Source organism: Gopherus evgoodei, chromosome 2, assembly GCF_007399415.2.
Source record: "Gopherus evgoodei ecotype Sinaloan lineage chromosome 2, rGopEvg1_v1.p, whole genome shotgun sequence".
Classification (NCBI taxonomy): Eukaryota; Metazoa; Chordata; order Testudines; family Testudinidae; genus Gopherus; species Gopherus evgoodei.
In genome coordinates this window covers 258,818,574-258,840,866 of record NC_044323.1, presented here as the reverse complement: position 1 = coordinate 258,840,866, position 22,293 = coordinate 258,818,574, and the positions used below count along the sequence as shown (strand labels likewise).

The 22,293-nt window shown below is 43.6% G+C and overlaps 1 long non-coding RNA gene across 2 annotated transcripts in view; it reads right to left on the bottom strand.

Annotated features, from left to right (window-relative positions):
- The window catches only part of LOC115647014, a 143,606-nt gene that overhangs the window by 97,732 nt on the left and 23,581 nt on the right, over positions 1-22,293 (bottom strand). For both annotated transcript variants that reach the window (XR_003999189.1, XR_003999190.1), the window contains exon 2: positions 6,942-7,137. This is a non-coding gene — a long non-coding RNA (uncharacterized LOC115647014). The remainder of the gene's footprint in view (positions 1-6,941; positions 7,138-22,293) is intronic.

Genomic DNA, 22,293 nt, shown 5'->3' with positions numbered 1-22,293 from the left:
GAAGAGGTGACCCACAGACTTTTCTAGCTTACCCTGAAGCTTACCAAATTAAGGTCAGATGAAGTCGCAGAGAGAGATGACTTCAAAGTCCTGGGCTTCCCATTCACAGCTAGAAATGCAGTTTTAAGGTACACGTCAATGCAACCTTAACTCTGCTCCTTGGAACTGGCAATAGCCACTAGGAATTATCTACATGCATTCCAGCTGCAATCACTATGGTAGATGTAGCTGTATTGAACAGTGGAGGGATTAGTGGAGCAGCTTGGCAGGAGCTGTGATTGTGATTTGAAATGATCTACGGGCCCCTCCCCTTTGGGAGGTCTGGGCCCCATTCCCTCCTTCTCCTTGTTTGTGTGTTCAAAGGAAAGACATGCACATGTACCATGAAGGGTCCTGTAGACCTTATCTTGGCGCTGAGTTTTATAAGTTGTGTCAGAAGCAGTGCACAGGGGTCTTCTTACCATGAGGACCGTCAGCAGCAAAGTGGAATATAAGAATTATCTGTAAGTGTAATGATGGGTAAGTGAAAGTATAGTGTTAGATGGCAACTCGTGCCTAAGGGTTAAGGGGTTGTAAAAGAAGATGAAGATGTCATAAAATGTAGCAGGTGTGGTGGTGTTTCTGGAAAGTGACCTAAGTATTTGAGTGTAGGTCACACACAGGTAGCTCCTGTTCAGTACAGCTGACACCCTAAACACAAGTGTTGCCTTAGAAAAGAGAAGGCATTACACTCTATGCCAAAGCTATCATATGCTCTTTCACCTGCATGTTCTGCACTGTCAGCAAAGGCAGAGTAGAGTCTGGGTGTTACTGGGCATCACTCAAAGAAGACGGAGTTAAAGTTGCCTTGGTATGTACCTTAGCTCCTGTATTTCCTGATTTTCAGATGTTTGAATTTTGCTGAACTTGACATTCTGGAAGGAGCATGAGACAACCTGAGTTCTTACATTAATGAAGTTTTTTGTCAGTGAATTTCCGAGTATTTTTAACAGAAAGAAACTTTTTTTTTGTAGGAGTTAAGGCTTGTCTACAAAGGCAAGTTAATCCAGAATAACAAGTGCAATGGCTATTCAGCACGAACTCCCTGTGATCATTTGTATTCCACACTAATAGTGCCTTCATGCAGTTTAGTTCACTTAAATTTCATGCAGTTTAGTTCACTTAAAATTGGATTAACCTAAACTGGAAAGTCTTTATTTAGGCGGCCATAGTTATTACATAGGTTTACACTGAGGCACTGATGTGGTTAGCTAAAGGGAAAGGATGCTATGTGATTCCTCAGTGCTCCCCCTCGTACACTATTTATAGTTATAATGGTCATAGGCACTGACTCCGTGGGTGCTCTGGTGCTGGAACACCCACAGGGAAAAATTAGTGGGTGCTCTGCACCCACCAGCAGCCAAGCTCTCCTCACCCCCCCACCCCACCTCCTCCTCCTCCCCCACGAGTGCGCTGTGTCCCCGCTCCTCCACCTACCTCCCAGTGCTTCCCACCCGGCCGCCGCCAAACAGCTGTTTGGCAGCATTAGCATGCTCCAGGAAGGAGGAAGAAGCAGGAACGTGGCGCACTCAGGAAGGAGGCCAGGAAGAGGCGGGGTTGGGGCAGGGATCTGGGGAAGGAGTTGGAATAGAGGCAGGGAGGGGGCAGAGTTGGGGAAGGGACTTTGGAAAAGGGGTTGGATGGGGCAGGGAAGGGTGGGAAGAGGTGGGGCCTCATGGAAAGGATAGAGTGGGGGCAGGGCCGAGGACAGAATGGGGGTCAAGCACCCTGTGAAAGAGGGGAAGTTGGTGCCTGTGATAATGATCATGCTTTGAAATGTTTGAAGCTGAAGTTACTGATGGCAGGAAGAGAAATCTCAGCTATGGACTATGTCCCAAAATCATGACAATTTTATTCCCTGTTGGTTACAGTAATTAAGCATGTGAGAGAAGACGGGTCTCAGTCTTTCTCTCTCCATCTTCCTCTTCCACCATCCCCTGCAACATAGAGCCCCCCTTCCAACATTTCTTGTTAACCTTCTTCTTCCAATCTTATTAAGTCACTAGCACTTGAGAAGTCATTAACATGTATAAAGTTGCTCTCTCTGTTTGGCGCCCACTGCTGCTGTGTATACATGACACAGGCAGCAGCTTGCTGAAGGATCGCACACTTCTTTGGTTATATAGGCTGGCCTGTACACCATGCCAAGCACCACTCCCCTACTATTCACGCCCAGTTGGCCCCTTGTCCTCACTCTGGCCAAGCCTCCCCAGCCATGTTCCTAGTCCATCCAATCTAACCCTGCTCCAAGATGGCTCCCTCCATTCTCCACTCTGGGCTTGCCCTAACCCCACATGGGGATGATGTGTACTTTAACTTTGTATTTCTTGGCTTTCAGAGGTTGAAGTTTAGCTACTCTCCACATTCTGGAAGGCCACTAGGCAACCTCAACTCTGTGTTAATTACATTTTGGGGACTTTTAATTTCCTTGATTTTTTCTTTTAATTTTCAGCACCCTATGTACCAAAGCCCAGTTCTCCCCCTCTGCTACCCCTGGTTCCTTCGCAATGATTAACCACCAAATGGACTGGCTATATGATGGCCACTTCGCTGCCTCTGCATCATCTTTTCGCTGCCTTTTCTCTGCTGGTCCAACACAGCCTGGTTTTCTCTCCCCAGCTGTTCACCCCAGGGAGAGGCAGGCATTAGCATGGGATCCACAGTTTGAGAAACTGGGGAGAGGGTGTGTATGACTATTGCAGGACTAGCATGGATCAGTGGGGACATTTTTGAAGGGGGGCATTGACATGGGGTAGGCATGAGAAGAAGGGTGGTCCTGTGGATAGGAGCAGGACTGTGGAAACCTGGATTCAGTTCCCTGCTCTGCAGCAGACTTCCTGTGTGACCATGGGCAAGTCACATAGCCTCTTTGTGCCTCACAAGGGTGTTATGAGGATAAATACATTAAAGGTTGTGAGGTGCTCAGACACTACAGTAATGTGTGCCATATAAGTATCCATCACTGATTGATTTGATGGCTGTAAGGGCTTTACGGGGCAGATGAAGCATCCCCAACATTCCCCACTGTACTGTCCCTTTCCATCCACTTTCCCTTGCGCTATTCCAATACTCCCCCTTGCTGCTTCAACCCCCATATCCCCCCAGATTATTCAGACTCCCCTACCACTGCTCCAATTCCTCCACCATGCCCATTGCCCCAGCTCCCCTCCTCACCTCTGCCCTGCCCCATGCACTGTTAAGGTGGCAGCACTGGGAGGAGTGTGTATACCAGCTGCAGGCAGCACTGCTGACTGGGCTGTTAAAAGTCCACTCAGAGGCACAGTGGGGCTAAAGCAGACTCCCTCCCCGCCCCAGCTCCCTGTGGCTCCCAAAAGCAGCCAGCATGTCCCTGCAGCTCCTAGGTGCAGGTGTGATCCGGGAAGCTCCATGCGCTGCCCACACCCTGAATGCCATCTCCACAGCTCCCATTAGCCGGAAACTGTAGCCAATGGGAGCTGCAGGAATGGGGCCTGCTTGCGTGGGCAATATGCGGAGTCCTCTGCCCGCCCCTGCACCTAGAAGGCAGAGGGAAATGCCAGTCACTTCCAGGAGCCACCTATGGTAAGCACCACCCAGACCCTGAACCCCCTCCTACACCCCAATCCCCTGCCCTATCCCTGAGCCCCCCCAACCCAAATTCGCTCCCAGAGCCTGTCCCCCCTCCCACTTGCAAAACCTCTTGGCCCCATAGCCCCCTCCTACACCCCAAAGCCTTCATCTCTGGCACCACCGCAGAGCCCAAACCCCCAGCCAGAGGCCTCACCCCCTTCCGCACCCCCACCCCTTGCCCCAGCCCTTTGAAAATGAGTGAATGAGCAAGGGTGGGGGAGAGTGAGTGACCGTGGGAGGGGGATGGAGTGAGTGGGGGGGGGCCTTGGAGAAGGGGAGGGGCAGAGGCAGGACCTTGGGCTAGGGGGTGGGGCATGGGTGCTTGGTTTTCTGCAGTCAGAAAGTTGGCAACCCTAGTGCTGATGCTCCGCTGTAATAATCCCATAGGTGGGGAAAGTAGCCATATGCCGAGCAATCATTCTCTCATGTGCATAAAACGTGTAATTTACGATCTTTCAGCAAATAGTTAGAGCTCCTTCTAAATTCGCTGAACAGATTAGTAGCACACATTTCACGAAACCATAACTCCTTAACAGAGGCAGATAGTGCAGACATCTGTCAAAGGTAGGGTTGTTCACATTTACAGTGCATGGGTTTAGCTCAGGTTTCAGTGGGCCCAGCATGTTCCCTTGAGCCACCCTTCTAATGTGATAACAGGCTGCCTGGAATTGCTTGCCCTAGTCTGCTGAACATGCACGTTTCAATCTCTTTGGCATGTGAGTGTTTGGCACAATTTTATATAATTATAAACATAGCTGAATCTGTAAAACGCTTTTTTGGGGGTAGGTTGTAACTCAAGACCCAGTTGTTCAAATTACCCCAAATTTGGAGCACTGACACTGCCCATCTCTCCCATGAGGTACAATACATTTCAAAATAATCTAAGTAAGCACGTAGATTTTAGAGCACTTAAATGAGTCTTCCTTTAAACAAAGTGCTGCTCAACCAAAACTATAGTGGAGCTGGCTCTACCCTATAATATATATCTATTCTTCACCTCTGTATAAGGAGTCATCACCTGGTCACCTAACGATTACATGTTGTCTGTATTACATGTGGTCTGTTAGCCATTTTACATCGTAAACTCATTGGGGCAGGGACCAAGTCTATTTCACATTCTTTACAACTCTAAGCACGTTGGAATTCAACAAATATATAAGAGAGTGGTAAAGATGGCTGCAAGAAACTGAAGAATAGTAGTTAGTTCTTCAGAGATACTTATTATGGGCTTCACAATCCAAATACAATTGTTTTCCATTAAGAAAGTGAAGTAATGTTGATGAGGTGTGTTGGTTTGCTGTGCAGGGAGCTTAGATAAGTGGTAATATTACCCATCTTCTTTTTCCTGTCCAATTAAAGGATAATCAAATCTCTCAATAACTTCCATTTCCATCCAGATTTTCAAAATAAATGTTGCGGGACGTTTTGTCACCTTGCCCAGTATGATGGGATCAATGGATGGTACATTAATGACTTCCAGCGACAACAAGTTTAGCAGAGTTCCTATTGGTTCAGCCATGGGAGGACTTGCTTTTTTGGCTCATCTACCACCACAAAGGTTCTAATTTAAGCCTCAGCCATGGCCAAATGCAAGGCACACACACAGAGGAAGCATCAGATGAAATATTCCCTTAACTGTTTAAATCTGCTCTAGTATCTGGCTGTTAGTTGGCTGGCACGTTTGTGTCCTTCCAGCGTGCTTTCCCAGCTGTATGCAGATAGCGTTTCAGCTGAAATCTTGTTGCCTCAGTAGCGCTGTTTAGACTGCTCATGGCTTCTGTCCTTGAAGCTTCAACGTTATTAGTAGATAGCATGGCATATTAGTTTAGCAGACTTTGATGTTACTCATAAAGGAAGACCATAGGCATGGTTTAGTGGCCAAAGGCTCTCGGCCAGGTTTATTGCTGTTTATTTACCCTCCTAGTGCCCTGGCTCCATGGTTACAGGTACGCTAACACATGAGTGCCTGTGCAAGGATGACTCAGTCAGTGGTGGAACTTTTCCACTGCCCTCTCAGCCGAACAAAGAATTAAGGCAAAGTACCTCTACATTTATAAACTAAACAACAACTAACCTACAAAACTTACACACCACCTTATGTATTTCATGACATCTGTTTGTTACCCTCCCCTTGTTCCTGATATCTTGGACAAAACTTCCTTAATCATTGTTTTGTCAAACCAGCTTATCTTATACCAGATTGAGATGTATCTGTACTACTGGAATATATTTAGGTAAATATCCAGTGCCCAGTACACTGCAAACAGCTTTGCCAAGTTCATGTACTGAACAGTGAACTTGTAAGCATCTGCTTTAACACATGGCCTGACTTTGCTTCACAGCCTTTGGTTCAGGCCACAGACCATACCCCAGGCCCAGTGCTCCAGCTCTCTCCTCTCTACTACACTGGCCACATTAGAAGGACACTATTGTGACACCATAGGCCCATTGGTGCCCATGGGCAAAGGGTTCAATGTTCATTACAAGCAATCCCTGTTTCAGACTACACCCAATACACCACTTTCATGGTATTTATCCATAAAGGCTTGCATGTGTGGTCTCTACTGAAGTCTTGTAACTTATTGACACTCATAATCATTGTGAGATGTGCGTATGGATATGACAAACCAGGGTGCAATCCAGACCAGTGAGGGCTGTGTAGGGTGACCAAACAGCAAGTGTGAAAAATCGGGACAGGGAGTAGGGGGTAATAGGAGCCTATATAAGAAAAAGACCCCAAAATTGGGACTGTCCCTATAAAATCGGGGCATCTGGTCACCCTAGGGCTCTGTCACCCTTTCCTGCAACCTTGGATGCTTTACAATACCCTGCTGCATTGGCGCCCATGTAGGTCACTCACAAACAGCCTGCCAGCATGCAAGCCACACCCTGAGTGTCCAAGTATAACCGTAGCCTGCCAGCCACACTTTTGTCAACCATGGTTACCTTTGCAGGGTGACCCCAATACACTCCCAGTCCCAGATTTTCCCCCAAAAATGTATGTCTTGTACTGTCCAGCCCTTTCCTGGACAGTTTCAAATGTATTAAGTCCATTATTCCTTTAAGAAATAATATATACTAGCTTGTTGCCTTAAATGGAGTTGCCCAGACACTTCAACTTAAGTGTACTGGATTAGATAAAACAATAAAACAAGTTTATTAACTACAGAGAGGTAGATTTTAAGTGAGTGCAAGTAATGAGGCACAAGGGTCAGAAATGGTTACAAGAAAAATAAACATAAAATGCTGCCTAATCTAACAAACTCTTTTAGATTTAAAACAAAGTTTCTCACCATATGCTTCCAGCAGCATTACTGACCAAATCCTTCACATCAGGACTCTCCTCCAGAGTCCAGCGGCTGCTTCTTTTGTCTTCTCAGATCCAGAGACGGATGGGGAGGAGGGGTCTTGGGGTGTTTTCCCCTCCTTTTTATAGTTTTTGTCCCTCTTTGAGAAGCATTTCCAGCTGAGATCCAAGAGACAGGGAACCTGATGGAAGAAGGAGACTTGATGATATTTCTTTGCTAAGCTGCAGAGCTCTATCCCTACCCCTCTTTCTTGTCAAATAATGGCCACTTGGTAGGTGATGGCTCATCAGCTTTGTTGCAACCTGGCTGGGGTGTCAGCTTGCCTTTTGTTTTTGTCTTTGTTACAGTGTAGCTGGCTGACAGGATCCAAGAGGGTATGGCAGCTTCATGAGTGGGGGGTTTCAGACTTGTTTATGTGAGAAGGAGGTTGTGGGTTTATCAGGGGTGGAAGGGGAAATCCAGAGAGTAACCATGGGTTTTTCAGCCCAAGTGCTGTGATGGGGATTGCTCATTTGGGGGACTGGAAAGGGGGATGTGGCCTTCTCAGTGACAGGAAGGTGTCTGTAGGTTGGTCAGTGTGGGGAGACTAAGAAGGGATTTTAGGACTGACTTGGGGGATATCTTGTGGTTTGTCACAAGGTGAGAGAAGGGTTGTGGGCTTGACAATGAGAACACTGAGAGATCTCCATGGCTAGGAGATGCTATCCCATCCTGGAAAACAAAGACCTGGCCTCAGTTACATACATCTTCATCACCTTCCATGTGGACTACAGCAATGAGACAGACCTGAGCACAAAGCCATTGGGCCTTAAGAAACTCAAACTAGTACAAAACCCTGCTGCACAACTCTTCCGCCACACAGGTTGCTGCAAGCACATCAAACCTGTGCTTTCTGCCTTGGCTTCCCATAAAATATTGAGTCAAGCTCAAGGTCTCAGGCCTTTTCTTCCAGGTGTTCCACTGCATGAGCCCAGGATATCTAAAAGTCTGCCTGAAGCTCTGAGATGAAGACCATGTTCAGTAATTCCTCTGCTCAGGCACAATGGAACCTTCCACCACAAGGATAAATCTCATCTGTGGAAGAGTCAGAACTTTCTTGGGGTCTGGCTCCCACAGAAATTAAGACCCATTGCAAACCTCACCACCACCTTCTGCTCCAAGTGCAAGGTGCATTTCTTTGACCTGCCTTCTGTGACATAAACACAAGTAGAATGTACATTAACACAAAAACCCTAAACAAAACAGGACTCTCCATTGCACATGCAATGCAACCCATGAAGAGGATGAGAGAATGAACACGTGACAGATGTTAGTCTCACTGCTTAATGCAAAATTGGAATGCACTCGGTTACTATAAAAGCAGCAAAGAGTCCTGTGGCACCTTATAGACTAACAGACGTTTTGGAGCATGAGCTTTCGTGGGTGAATACCCACTTCATCAGATGCATCTGATGAAGTGGGTATTCACCCACGAAAGCTCATGCTCCAAAACGTCTGTTAGTCTATAAGGTGCCACAGGACTCTTTGTTGCTTTTACAGATCCAGACTAACACGGCTACGCCTCTGATACTCGGTTACTATGGTGATGAGAGAGGTACAAGAACCTATATAGAACATAAGCGAGTGCATGGATGGTAAAACCACACGGATGCAGTTATTTGCAAGTCTGATAATCAGATCAGTGAAATCAGATTTTGAGTGCTGTCCAGATGCACTCTGAGGTGTGCTCTGGATTTAAAAGTGGGAACATTTTGAAATACATGGATGGAAGGACAGACAGATCAATGAGGGGCCCAGCAGAAATTCCAATGGACCTGAAGGGAAAGTCATTAGGACATCTACCCATCTCCTCCACACATACTACCATTCAGCTGGCAGCAGAAGGAGTCCAACTGGTCTGAAAGACTTCCGCCCCCACCCTGCCATCTCTTGCAGATGTTTCAATATCTGAAAGGCATGAAGGACTCCAGGGCAAAGGGAGCCCACACGTGCCTGAAATTTGAATTCAATGTGTGATGACAACGTTTTGGAGAAAAATAAATGGAAGACAAGAGTATAAAGGCCAGAATGTGCATTGAAATAAGTAAGGGAGCAGAGAGGTTTTGCTTTGTTTTAATGTACAGTTCTAGATCCCTTCAGGCATCTGCCTGGTATAGGAGACAAGAAGGCAAAAGTGTGTTAGGAAGAATTTTCCAAGCATGATTAATATCTCTTTTAAAAGTCACAGATCTCAAAATCAGCTTTTCTACTTCACATTACAGTTGGACAATAAGTTGTCCGAGGGCTGCCACCCAACCATATCCCCACAGCACAACCTGAAGCAGAAAGGACCTTTCAAAAAAAATTATGGGGTGTAGGAGAAATTGGGAACATAATGGAGGGCAAGTGACAGCCTGACCTGGGAAGAACCTGTTGCATCTTCATAATATAAACTTTGATTAGGCTGTGACTCAATTATTATTAGTAGAGCTGGGCCAAGAGTTGAACCTCTGAGATCCAAACCACCTGAGATCAGATCTTACCTCAAGTTCTGAGATGTTCAGATCTGAGATTTAAAGGACTTGGGGGACAATAGCAAATTTCAGATCCAGATCAGAAGTTCCCCAGAGTCTTAGGGGGGGTTGTGGTTCAATCTCACCTGAATACTCTTCAGAGGGGAAGAATGGCCTTGTGGAACTCAGATTTGGGTTCAGTTCCCGGCTCTGGGCCAGACTCCTTGTGTGACTTTAGACAGGTAACTCAGGGCCTGATTTTTAGAGGTGCTGAGCTTTCAGTGGAAGTTCTGGATGCTCAGTGCTTCTCAAAGTCATCACTGACCTGATATATTTGCACCTCAGTTCCCAGAATATCCCAAGAGAAAACCACTATGGAAAAGACCCACCAAAATGAAGAGAGAATGACAACTAACCTATGGAATTTCTAAACCAACATACTCTGTGCCAGGGATATAAATCTCTACTCATGTCTACAGGATCCGTTACAATTTCTGTCAAAAGGATGTCATTCTCTGTTGAATCCTACTGGATTTTAGAGAAATGTCTGAAGCCCTATTTCATGCTATAGAACCTTACTGGTTTCATCCCTGTTCAATTATAAGGCTTTTTCTTATGGATTAAGGGTTATTTCTGAAAGGTGCTGAGCACTTTGGCCCCACTCGAGTAAAGCAAGCATGTGTTTTGCTTTAAGCATGTGAGGAGTCCCATGGAAATCACTGTAGTGTGCTTAGCACCTTGCAAGATCAGGCACTGAGCATGCTACTAAGACACAGCCACAGAACTGCTAGTGTCCTCAGCACTGGTGCTAGTCAAAGTAATTGACTGTTAATTTATTTTTGAAATACTGAATTTCATTACAAACATATAATCTCACTGTAACACCTGCCTCACTTTTTCCCTTATTTATACAAATAAGTGCAGCAGCTCAAAAAAAAAAGGCTTAGTATTAAAGCAGGGAAATGATGACAAAGTGAGAGATATTTGTGGCAAAAAATAAGGCTTGCATAGCAAAACAGCAATCCTATTATCTCATCAACATGGCACAGACTGAGGGGGAATTATAAATAGCAGCAGTGGTAATGCCTGGGAGTTGCAACTTGGCGCTGCTGCTGGCCACTTCTTTCTGGCTGAAGTTCAAGCTGACGTAAAAAGGGTAGGAATCATAACAGCTAGAGATGGAAAATACCTATCAGCTCACTGATTCCATTCTCCTGCAGGGGCAAGACATAGTCCTCAAACAGAGGATGCATCACATACAAAACTGGCACTTGGGCCTAGTGAAAAGGCCAGCAAGGAGCAGAGTTTATTTTATTAGCAAATGCAATTTTAATGCTGAAAATAACTGAAAAACGCAAAGGGTAGAGCTGGGAGCCTAAGGTTAGTTGTTTTAATGAGTTGTCCTGACAATTATGGGTATGTCTACAGGCAGCTTGGCTGGGATTGTACTTGGGCAACTAGTCCCTCCCCCTGCTTGCACTGCCATTGTTAGGCTCTATTATTAGCATGCTATCTCCATCAGAGCTAGGGCAGGCATGTCTCCGCGGGCTAGGAGTCACACCCTTAGATTGAAGTGCAGACATACCCTAAGAATACAGGGATCTCAGCCTATCCATACTATGACCCTATGTTACATTAGGAAACTATTTTCCTCCCCTTACCACCTGCCATCTAACTATAAAGAACAGGAGAGGGATTCACCACCTCTTTAGAGTGCTCATGACCCTCCAGTTGAAAATTCATTCATCCCTAAAGGAAGAGTTTTGTATGAATAGCCAAGAAAATGGACCACGTGCAGCATGGTAGCATGTAATGAATGAATATATAGTGCCTTGACTGTTTCAGCCCTTTTCAAAAAGATGCAGGGACACTCACTGACCTTTGTATTTAGCCACTCTCCTTAAATGCTGGCATTCCAAAGCTTGTCTATGTACATTAATTTTCTTTTTAAGTTCAATAACTTCCATTGGCTTCAATGGGTTATGGATCAGATGCTGCATGAGGAGTGCTGAGTGGTGCCTTTACTTCCTACCAGTACTTGTTCCTAAAGTGCCCTCTTCTATTCTACAAATGAATTAATAATGAAACTTAGTCTGCACTGTGGTCTGTTCATCTGAACACAGGTTAATCATCTATATTTCAAGAAAAGAGGACAACTCGGGGGGGGGAACAGTGCAAAGCTTGTTTTTAAGGGACAGAACCTCTGGAAGTTTTAATTGTGATACAAACTTATGCACAGCATAAAATCATGTATTTGTATCCCAATATATGATCCTTTTCATGATTATTGCTGAAATATGAATTAAAGTATATGCTATATTGACTTGATATGGGACATTCTGCACCAAATAACAACAACTTGTCACCTTAACTGGGAGCAAGGGACTTTTTAAATCTTATTTTGACTCCACTGCTAATTCCCTTTGTGGCCTAACATGTCACTTAATGTCTCTGCCTCAGTTTCCCCATCTTCAAAATGCAGATAACACTATCTACTTCTCAGAAGTTCTGTGAGGATTAGTTAGTACATATTTAAAAAGAGCTTTCTGGATGAAAAATGCTGTGTATGATTTCAGTTGTCCTGCATATAGGGCAGATTAGGAGGAAACCATGCAAAACCTGGAAATTAGTATTTTACTTTCTGCACCAGCTCAGAAAGCCAAGGTAGAAGAGGGAAGCCATCACAGTAACCAAAAGGCTGTAAATGACCTTCTTATTGAAAAGCGATTGCTGTGGGAAGAAGCCAAGGAAAATATAATCCAGTCAGTCTATCTAGAAAGTGTTTTAAAAATGTAACTCCTTGAAGAGGAAGGCTATTGATGGGGCCTTTTTATAAGCATCTTCCAAAGGAAAAAAGGATAATGCTCAGGGATATGTAATTTCCACAGACCTTGTAACAAAATATTGGACAGAGGGAGGGACCATTTAATAAAGCAAAGTTTGCAGGAAACATCTTCTTCTGGAATTGGAAAGAAAAGAGGCCTCCTTCCCCTTGAACTGAATGTGTGTGGAACCAGCACCCAGCCCTTCTATAGCATATCCATTTACGTATCCAAAATGCTACAGAGACAAGTAAATAGTCTGCACAGCACTACTGTGGAACTGATAGCAAGAAAACAGTCTGAGGATTCTAGAAGCAGTAACATTACAGTCTGTTCACTTTGCCATTTTCTCCTTTGTGTTTCCTTGGCAGCTCCAAATTATGTGGCTGCTCTCTGGTGGCAGCGAAATGACTGTACAGCCACAATAATACTGCTCCTTCAGAATGTGCGGCATTACAATGCATTTATAGGGCTTAAATGTATCTTTTTTAAAAGTATCTCATTGTATATGTAATATAGTGCATCACTCCACTGTGTAGATGACAAAGAAACAGCAAAGCTTCACAGATTGGATGCTGCAGCAATGAAACTCTAGAGCTCTTTCATATATGCAAATGGACAATATTTCAGAATAAAATGGGCAACTGAAAGCAACGATAGTCTTGAAGCATCTATTTGGGTTGGTTTGCTTGTTTCTAAGCTAGCTTAACTTGTCCTTAATGACCAGAGCTAGTCACATAATGGAAACATGGGTTGCAAATATGTATTTGATGAGAAAAGGACATTTGTAATGAATGTCCCCTCTCAAAGACTTGCGGTGTTGACGGTGAGTGACAAAGCTAGAATATCATTCAGGGGTCTTGATTTAACTTGCCCCTCAAGGGATTCAGCAAGATTGTAGTGCATGGATGGGGATTACCTGCAGCCACGTAGTCCTTCTATTTGTGATTATTTTTTATTTGTTATGTCCTTGTGTTTCAAGTAGTCTCTGTTTGTTAGGTCCTCTCAAATGCTCAGGGGTCAGTATCCACTCTCAGCCCTCCTCGTGCCCTTGGCCTGTCCCCAACCCACACCTTACACAATGAGGAGGGGGAATGGGACTCAGTTGCAGAGAGCTGGCTACAGCAGCCTTACCCCATCTGGACAGTCCACCTCATCAGGAGAATTCCCTGACACGGCAGCTCTCCTTCCTCCTTTGAACTGCTGGAGAAGTGCAAAGGAGATGGAGCCAGGAGCTGGCCCTCCATCTTTCTAAATCACTGTGTTTAAGGTGACTGTAAACATTTTTCTAAGGGGAGGGAGCTGTGAGGGAAACAGGGAGTAAAACAAAAGCAATAAGGGAGGAGATGTGTGGGCCATATAGTCTAGTATCCTGACACAGATACTTCTGAGGAAGTTGCAAGAGACCCCTGTAATAGAGAGTTAGGGGATAACTTGCCCCCAGGGAAAGTTTCCTTCCAACCCCCAATAATTACAGGTTGGTGTGTGCCCCAAAGCATGCGTGTTTATATTCCTTCTATCTAGAAGAGCCAGAGGGCCCAACTGTGCAAAATGCAGATATCAATGGAAGTTAAGGGAGCTCAGCCGCTCAGCTTGGGATCAAAGAGGGGAAAATGAGGATGGGGGAAGGCAGAGAGTGGGAGGAGTGACTGGATGAATATGGAAGCAATAGAGGAGAAGAGGCTGGAGTGCTGGATGATTGGGGGGGGGGGGGTGAGGTAGAGCAATGCCGTGAGGATTGAAGCATAATGATGGAAGCAGCTGTTAGAGGCCAGAATGAGAAGTCCACCAGGAATGCGCTCTGCTCCTTGAGTGTTTGAGCCATCCCAAAAGGGCATGGAGGATGCAAGCCCATAGTCTCAACCCTCCGCTGCCAACACACCAGCTAGAGTAACTGTTCAACTTCACAGAGGAGAAAATGCTGCACTCCCACACGGGATGGCACAGTAGGCATGTTCCCACTGCGTCCTGAGAGCTCCAGGAAGCATCGTGCACCCAGTGCTCCACTTGGATAATGTAGCTCTGCGTTCTCTTTGATACAGTCAGAACAGACAAATTCCAACTAACGCAACAAAACACAGCATTTGGAACTACAGGGAAGCAACTTTATAATTCATGTAAATAAATCTGGCCAAAGCTAGTTTTTCCCCTCTAGAGGAAGCAGAGTATTTCATCCCTGTAAACCTTCTAGCTCTAAGGCTAACATTAAAAAATGTGTTAGCTGGTCATGGTTCACCCTGGTGGGTGAGTGTGGGGTGGGTGAGTGACTGGTAGTACATTGGCATCAGTATGTAGTTTGATTTAACAGAACCCCCTAAGGTAGTGGTTTCCAATCTGTGGTCCGCAGACCATGTCTAAGAGGTCTGTGAAAGATGACTATGAAAATAAAGTTTCAGATCCCAGAAAAAGCATTCCATTTTTCTGATCAATCAAAAGTATGTGAATACTCCCACCTACAGGTCAAAACCTGAAGGTACTGCCGTTACCATAGAAGCCCACAATTTAGCACCCTTTCTCATGATGAGTCAAATGCCAGGCCAAGGACATGCAACATTTATACTTTACATCTGTTCAGTCACTTTTCAGTCTAAGACTTCTATATTAGGGGTCCGTGGACCACAGGTTGAATTTCCAAAGGTGTCCACACCTCCATTTGAAATTTTCTAGGGATCTGCAAATGAAAAAAAGATTGAGAACTGCTGACCTAGCGTTAACCACAAACAGCTCATATGCTTTTAAACATAAGTATCCTTGTCCACGCTAAAGGCAAAGTTGTGTTTATATTGTGCTAGTTAAAATGTGTTGTTAATATGGTTTTTTAAGGTCTTGTCTACACATAAAAGTTGAGCTGCTTACCATACAATCCTCATAATACAGACACAGTTTGTCAGCGTAAAAGTGCTTATACCAGCATAGCTTATTCCCATATGGAAAGGAGGAATAACTATACAGGGGTAAATCACCATTATATCAGTATTACTGCATCCACATTAGGGATTTTACTGGTATAGTTATTTCACTAAAAATAATCACATCCTTAACCTAAATAGTTATACTATAAAACTTTTAAAAGCAGACCAGGCCAATTACAAGGCATTTTCTCAGCCTGGGACAAGGGTAAGGTGTTGCAAAAGTATAAAATAAAAAACGTTCTTAAGATCCGGGGAAAATCCCTGCAAAAGTCACCACAAAGCCTGAGCAGAATTCTTGCAAACTTCACCTTTTTTTCCCCTGAGGTTGCCCCCCATGGGTAAGCAGAGCCAGGGATAGAACATGAGCTACATGGGTTTCCAAAAGCTGTTGATTCTAATGTTCTACTTAAAGTCAGTGGTGCAAAGATCAAAGGAGAAAATGAGACAATTGAATAAAAAACAATCCAGCGCACTAATCCAAAAGAACCCATCCCAGTAGGAAGTCTGCTGTCCTAACATATTACTCATCTACAAAAAATGGTTCTGGCCAATTAACTTCAAGTGTCTGTATTCTCTCTTGTACAGTTGTGTGTTATTGTCACTTTCTCTTTGTATTCTGATTGATAACACCTCATGTCATTGTAATCCAGACAGTACTGTGCAGTGGCCAGAGCAACTTGTACTGATGACGCATTTTCTAATCTGTTTGTTTAATCACCAGAAGTGGTTTCTCTCAGTCATGTACCAGACTTCTATCTCCTTTGCCTGTCACCCATCGCAGCACCCTTCTGATTTTCCTGCCTCTTTCCTTCAATATTTGTTCTTTCCACTGAGTTACACGAGGCCCAGAGTTTTTGTATCGCCAGTATGCCTCAGAATCTCAGCTGCCATGACACAAACAAGAGCCCTGAATGTATCTTTTTGTTTTATCTTTTTGTTGAAGGCAAGGATATATGCAGAGCAACCATGCATGGTGGGAATACATGTATAAAAAACACAAAACACAAAATAGCAGAGAAAATATTTCAGAGGACATGAAGAGATACAGGGAAGTATAAAAGGCATTGAGCAAAGGCACTCTCCTGAGTTTGATATGATGCCAGAAGACCATAGGCTGATGGTAATTTTGTCATTTTCACCATGCAGGTTGGCAGTCCATTTCTCCAGGTTTGCATTATCATTCATTTGGCAGATCCACTGTCCAACTCCAATGCAGGTTTACAGAAACAGGAGCATCATAGAATCATAGGACTGGAAGGGACCTCGAGAGGTCATCTAGTCCAGTGCCCTGCACTCATGGCAGGACTAAGTATTACCTAGACCATCCCTGACAGGTGTTTGTCTAAACTGCTCTTAAAAATCCCCAATGATGGAGATTCCACAACCTCCCTAGGCAATTTATTCCAGTGCTTAACCACCCTGACAGTTAGGAAGTTTTTCCTAATGTCCAAACTAAACCTCCCTTACTGCAATTTAAACCTATTGCTTTTTGTCCTATCTTCAGAGGTTAAGGAGAGCAATTTTTCTCTCTACTCCTTGTAGCAACCTTTTATGTACTGAAAACTGTTATCATGTCCCCTCTCAGTCTTCTCCTCTCCAGACTAACCAAACCCAATTTTTTCAATCTTCCCTCATAGGTCATGCTTTCTAGATCTTTAATCATTTTTGTTGCTCTTCTTTGAACTTTCTGCAATTCAATTCACATCTTGCCTGAAGTGTGGTGCCCAGAACTGAACACAATACTCCAGTTGAAGCCTAATCAGTGAGGAGAAGAGTGGAAGAATTACTTCTGTGTCTTGCTTACAACACTCATGCTAATACATCCCACAATGATGGGTTTTTTGCAACAGTGTTACACTGTTGACTCATATTTAGCTTGTGATCCACTATGACCCCACAAATCCCTTTCCACAGTACTCCTTCCTAGGCAGTCATTTCCCATTTTGCATATGTGCAACCAATTGTCCCTTCCTAAGTGGAGCACTTTGCATTTGTCCTTATTGAATTTCATCTCATTTAATTCAGACCATTTCTACAGTTTGTCCAGATCATTTTGAATTTTAATCCTATCCTCCAAAGTACTTGCAACCCCTCCTAGCTTGGTGTTGTCTGCAAACTTTATAAATGTAGTCTCTATGCCATTATCTAAATAATTGATGAAGATATTGAACAGAACTGGACCCAGAACTGATCCTTGTGGGACCCCACTCAATTTGCCCTTTCTTGAATGCAAATCACTAATAACTACTCTCTGGGAATGGTTTACTGACCAGTTATGTACCTACCTTGTAGTAGCTCCATCTAGGTTGTATTTCTCTGGTTTGTTTATGAGATCATGTGAAACACTATCAGAAGCCTTACTAAAGTCAAGATATACCAGATCTACTGCTTCCCCCAATCCACAAGGCTTGTTACCCTATTACAGAAAGCTATTAGATTGATTTGACATGATTCGTTCTTGATAAATCTATGCTGACTGTTACTTATCACCTAGCTATTTTCTAGATGTTTGCAAATTGATTCCTTAATTATTTGCTCCATTATCTTTCTGGGTACTGAAGTTAAGCTGACTGGTCTGTAATTCCCCAGGTTGTCTTTATTTCCCTTTTTATAGATTGACACTATTTTTGCACTTTTCCAGTCCTCTGGAATCTCTCTCGTCTTCCATGACTTTTCAAAGATAATAGCTAATGGCTCAGATATCTCCTCAGTCAGCTCCTTGAATATTCTAGGATGTATTTCATCTGGCCCTGGTGACTTGAAGACATCTAACTTGTCTAAATAATTTTTAACTTATTCTTTCCCTATTTTAGCCTCTGATCCTACCTCATTTTCACCGGCATTCACTAAGTTAGACATCCAATCACAACTAACCTTTTCGGTGAAAACTGAAACAAAAAAGTCATTTAGTGTCCCCCTCATCCCCACTGAGTAATGGCCTTACCCTGTTCATCTTCCTTTTGCTTCTAATGTATTTGTGAATGTTTTCTTGTTACCCTTTATGTCTCTATTTTATTTGTGTCTTTATTTATTCTAATTTTGTCCCTACATACTTGTGTTATTTGTTTATATTAATCCTTTGTAATTTGACCTAATTTCCACTGAAGATCTCATGGTTAGGCCAGGATGGTCTCTTGCCATACTTCCAATCTTTCCTATGCAGAGCAATAGTTTGCTCTTGTGCCCATAATAATGTCTCTTTGAAAAACTGCCAACTCTATGAACTGTTTTTCCCTTTAGATTTGCTTCCCATGGGATCTTACCAACTCCCTGAGTTTGCTAAAGTCTGCCTTCCTGAAATCGTTATCTTTTTTGCTGTGTTCCTGCCTATCATTCCTCAGAATCATGAACTCTCCCATTTCATGATCACTTTTACCCAAGCAGCCTTCCACTTTCGAATTCTCAACCAGTTCCTCCCTATTTGTCAAAAATCAAATCTAGAATAGCTTGTACAAATCTGTAACAATACTCATGAAAGAACATAGGAATACTGCAAGAGGTGCTGGAGTAAGTGGGTCACCCTGACTTTACAGGTAGTGGACTTTGATTTGGGAATGGAATTCAAGTTCAATAAGAGTTTAGGGTAGATGGCTCGGTTCTAGAAACCAGGAACTCTCATCTGAGGGCCCTGATTTACTCTAGCTTTCCCACCTGCAGATTCTAAACTGCGTGGAGCGATTCTGCAGGACTCCAGCACTGGCACTGCTAATGCTGACTTCCCAGCAAGGACCTGACTAGCCTAGCAGAAGTGGTATAATGCTGACTTCCAAGCACCCTGACAGGTAAAAGTGTAGAGCTGAACTTTACTATGGGATCTAACCACACCAGCAGCAACAGGACTAATGTCATAGAACTGCATCAGGTAGCTACACATCAGAGTGGGCCTTGTTGGCAAGGTCGTCCCTAGACTCAAGCAGACACACAGAATAGAGGCATCCCCTGACTACACTGAGTCTGAATGGATCTGTGAGTGGGGTTTTAGATGAGTAGGGATTGTTCTGTGATTGAGTTCAGGACCTAAAAAAGCCAAATTGTTAATAGTCAGAACTGTGGAGTTAGCTGTATTCCTGGTACACTGACTAAGTTTGCTCAGTTTACTGTATATACATATATACAGTTATTGTGTTTCTTGTGTCTTTTTCCCCCAAATAAAAGGTCCTTGTGAATCCCTGTTCCCAAGAACTCTCAGTTCTTGCAAGTGAGGAAGAACCACCTGCAATGGTGATCACAAGGAGTTTCATGTTTAGTTTCCCAAAGCCAGAAGTATGAGTAGAACTCTGGATGGGGGCTCAGGCCATTGTTTTATTTATTGTAGAAAAAGGACCCCCAGAAAGATTGAACACAGCCCTTGTTGCCACCCTTGGCACCTGGCACAAAGGCTACATAAACATGACTGTCTTTTTGTACGCTGTAGAGTCAAACTTGTGCTCATTAACATTTTTCAATACAATGCGTCTTCCCAACATAGAGAAGGCCATTGTGATGGTGATTCTATTCTAATCAGGTTCTTATACTGCGCCCATAATGTCCAAGTAATGCAGCTTTTGGCTGAGATGCAAAGTTTGGCAGTATGATGCATAATGACAATCCAACAGAAACCGTATTTCAGAGAAACTTGTATAATTCTGTTTCCAGGTTTTCCATCTAATACAGAAACTGGTGGCTTTTTTGTAAAATGTTTGTGAGGTGCTCAGCTTCCACATTTACTGGGGGCCAATCAGAAATCATGTTCCTGTTATGGAAATCAAAATCCTGGGCAAAGTTTGCAAAATCTTGGCAGAGAAATGGTGGTTCATAAGCAGAGGTGACCTCCAAGATAGAGAGAATGTTTTGCCAAGTAAGGGGATAACCTTTTGTGAAGAAGTAGGTGAGGCAAGTTCTACCCTGAGTCACATGAACATTCATAGAGGATAATCAGGAGATGGTTCAGCCACTGTATGAACTAGTGTCACAGTCAAGAATTAAGCATGGAAAATAGTTGAGCATTACAGGAAGCTGCGTACTTTATTGGAATTCTGTGGTGTTGCTGACAAGCTTTTGATGGCTGCTATCTTGTTAGGATCTGGTGCTATGCCAGCTGTGGAAAAACATAAGGTCAAAAAACCCTAATGAGGTTTTATGGAACTAATATGTATCTTGATTTACAGTGAGGTTTGTCTGCTGAAGTCTCTTAAACTCTGCTTTAAATTGGCCTCACAGCATATCATGTAATGTATGCTGTCATCGCAGAAATGTTTTTACGGCAGGGTTGCCTTGCACAACAGGCTGCACTGTGTTCTGGAACACTGCAGCAGTAGAGCAGATGCTGACTGTGAGCCCTGTGCATAGTTGAAGACCAATAAATATCTTGATCCTGGTGCAATTGCGCTGAAGGTTGAAGAAAAGTGTAGTTCTATGGGTGAGATATACCACTACTAGAGAACTGCAGTTTTAGGAAGACTCATGCCACACGTTTTGAGTTTCTTGGGTTTTGCACTTACTCTTCTAGACAGTAAGACCTGCATGCACAAAAGGAGTTGGGCATTGTGACACACAGTGTCAAAAAAGCACTGTGGTCCAAGTTCCCCCTTTGCCTGACAGGGAGAATGGATTTGAACAGGGATCAGATGCCTCTTAATAGAGTGCTCTAACCACTAGGCTATGAGATATTCTGATGTAAGAGTCCCTCAGTCTCTCCTGTTGAAGCTGCTGCACTCTGGATAAATGATGAGTCACTGGAGCCAGGGGACTGGATCCCAGGTCTCTCATAACCCTGACTGCTCTAAACACAAGGCTATACAATCATGCTCACGCTTGTGCTCTTGCTCTCTCTCTCTCTTGCCCAAATGACTCAGCATGAGCATGAGAATGACTCTATAGCCTGATGGTTAAAGCATTTACCCAAAATATAGGAGATCCAGTCCCCTTCTCCAATGACTTTTCACTCTACCTTGTTGAATTCTAGGCACTACTGCAATGTAAATGTTAAATAACAAATCCAAGCTGTCCACAGTGTGTTCTATTTACTTCTTCCATGATCTCCAGTTCTTCAGTGTATTCAAGCTTTTTGTTACACATTTTTCACATTTTGAAATGGAATCAGGTGGCTCTAAGTGACTGGTAGTACACTGACATCAGCAGGTAGCTTTATTGGAAGACTTTGACTTTCTCAGTGCTGTTGAGAAGGTTTTGAGTATCACTGAAACAGTTAGTCAATAGTAATTCCAATGAGCCAGATGCTCTACTCCACTGAGGCCATTTTGCTTCATGTTTGTCACACAGAGTGGCTTTAAAGCAGCTAGAGATGCCAGCAGAGAACTTCCACCATGTAGAGGAAATCTCCACAGGTGTAATCATCTCCTTTTCCAGCTGCACTCTACCTAGGTATTGCATATTCATTTCCAGTTTCAGGTCTAGCAAAGACCTGTGTGACTGCTGCATTACATAGTACAGTTACATGGCTCACTTTCTGGAATCATCTCAAAAGTTTTGTGCTCTCCAGCAGCTTTCAAAATACTGAATCCATTCTTCAGTGTGTCAAATCTAAGGCCTGACGGGAGCCCTGCTGCTCTCAGTTTCCCCTTCAGTTTCTTTTTATTGTCTGATTTATGTTCTTTGCGTTCTATTTTTGTATTGAAATTACTGAATTGTAGTTTATCCTTTTTTTCCCTCTCTCATTTTCTTTTCTATCCAGTTTGAACTGTTCCAACATGCAGAATATTTGGTTTCCTCTAAGCAACTTGGTAGGGCTTGTTTGCATTGTTTTTGCCACTTACAAGATGGCTGACAACAAGCTTCGTGGGCAGGTTCAGAGACCTCTGTCTCTCATAAATATGGATTCTACTTAGGTAAAAAGTCTGCTTTCTACTGTAGTGGGGTTCAGAATGGAACAGTTTTTCCTTTGAGAAGCTCAGGATATCATCTACATCAGTGGCTTTCAACCAGGGATACGCGTATCCCTGAGGGTACACAGACATCTTCCAGGGGGTACATCAACTCATCTAGATATTTGCCTAGTTTTACAACAGGCTACATAAAAAACATTAGCGAAGTCAGTACAAACTAAAATTTCATTGACAATGACTTGTTTATACTGCTCCATATACTATACGTTGAAATGTATAGAGAATAT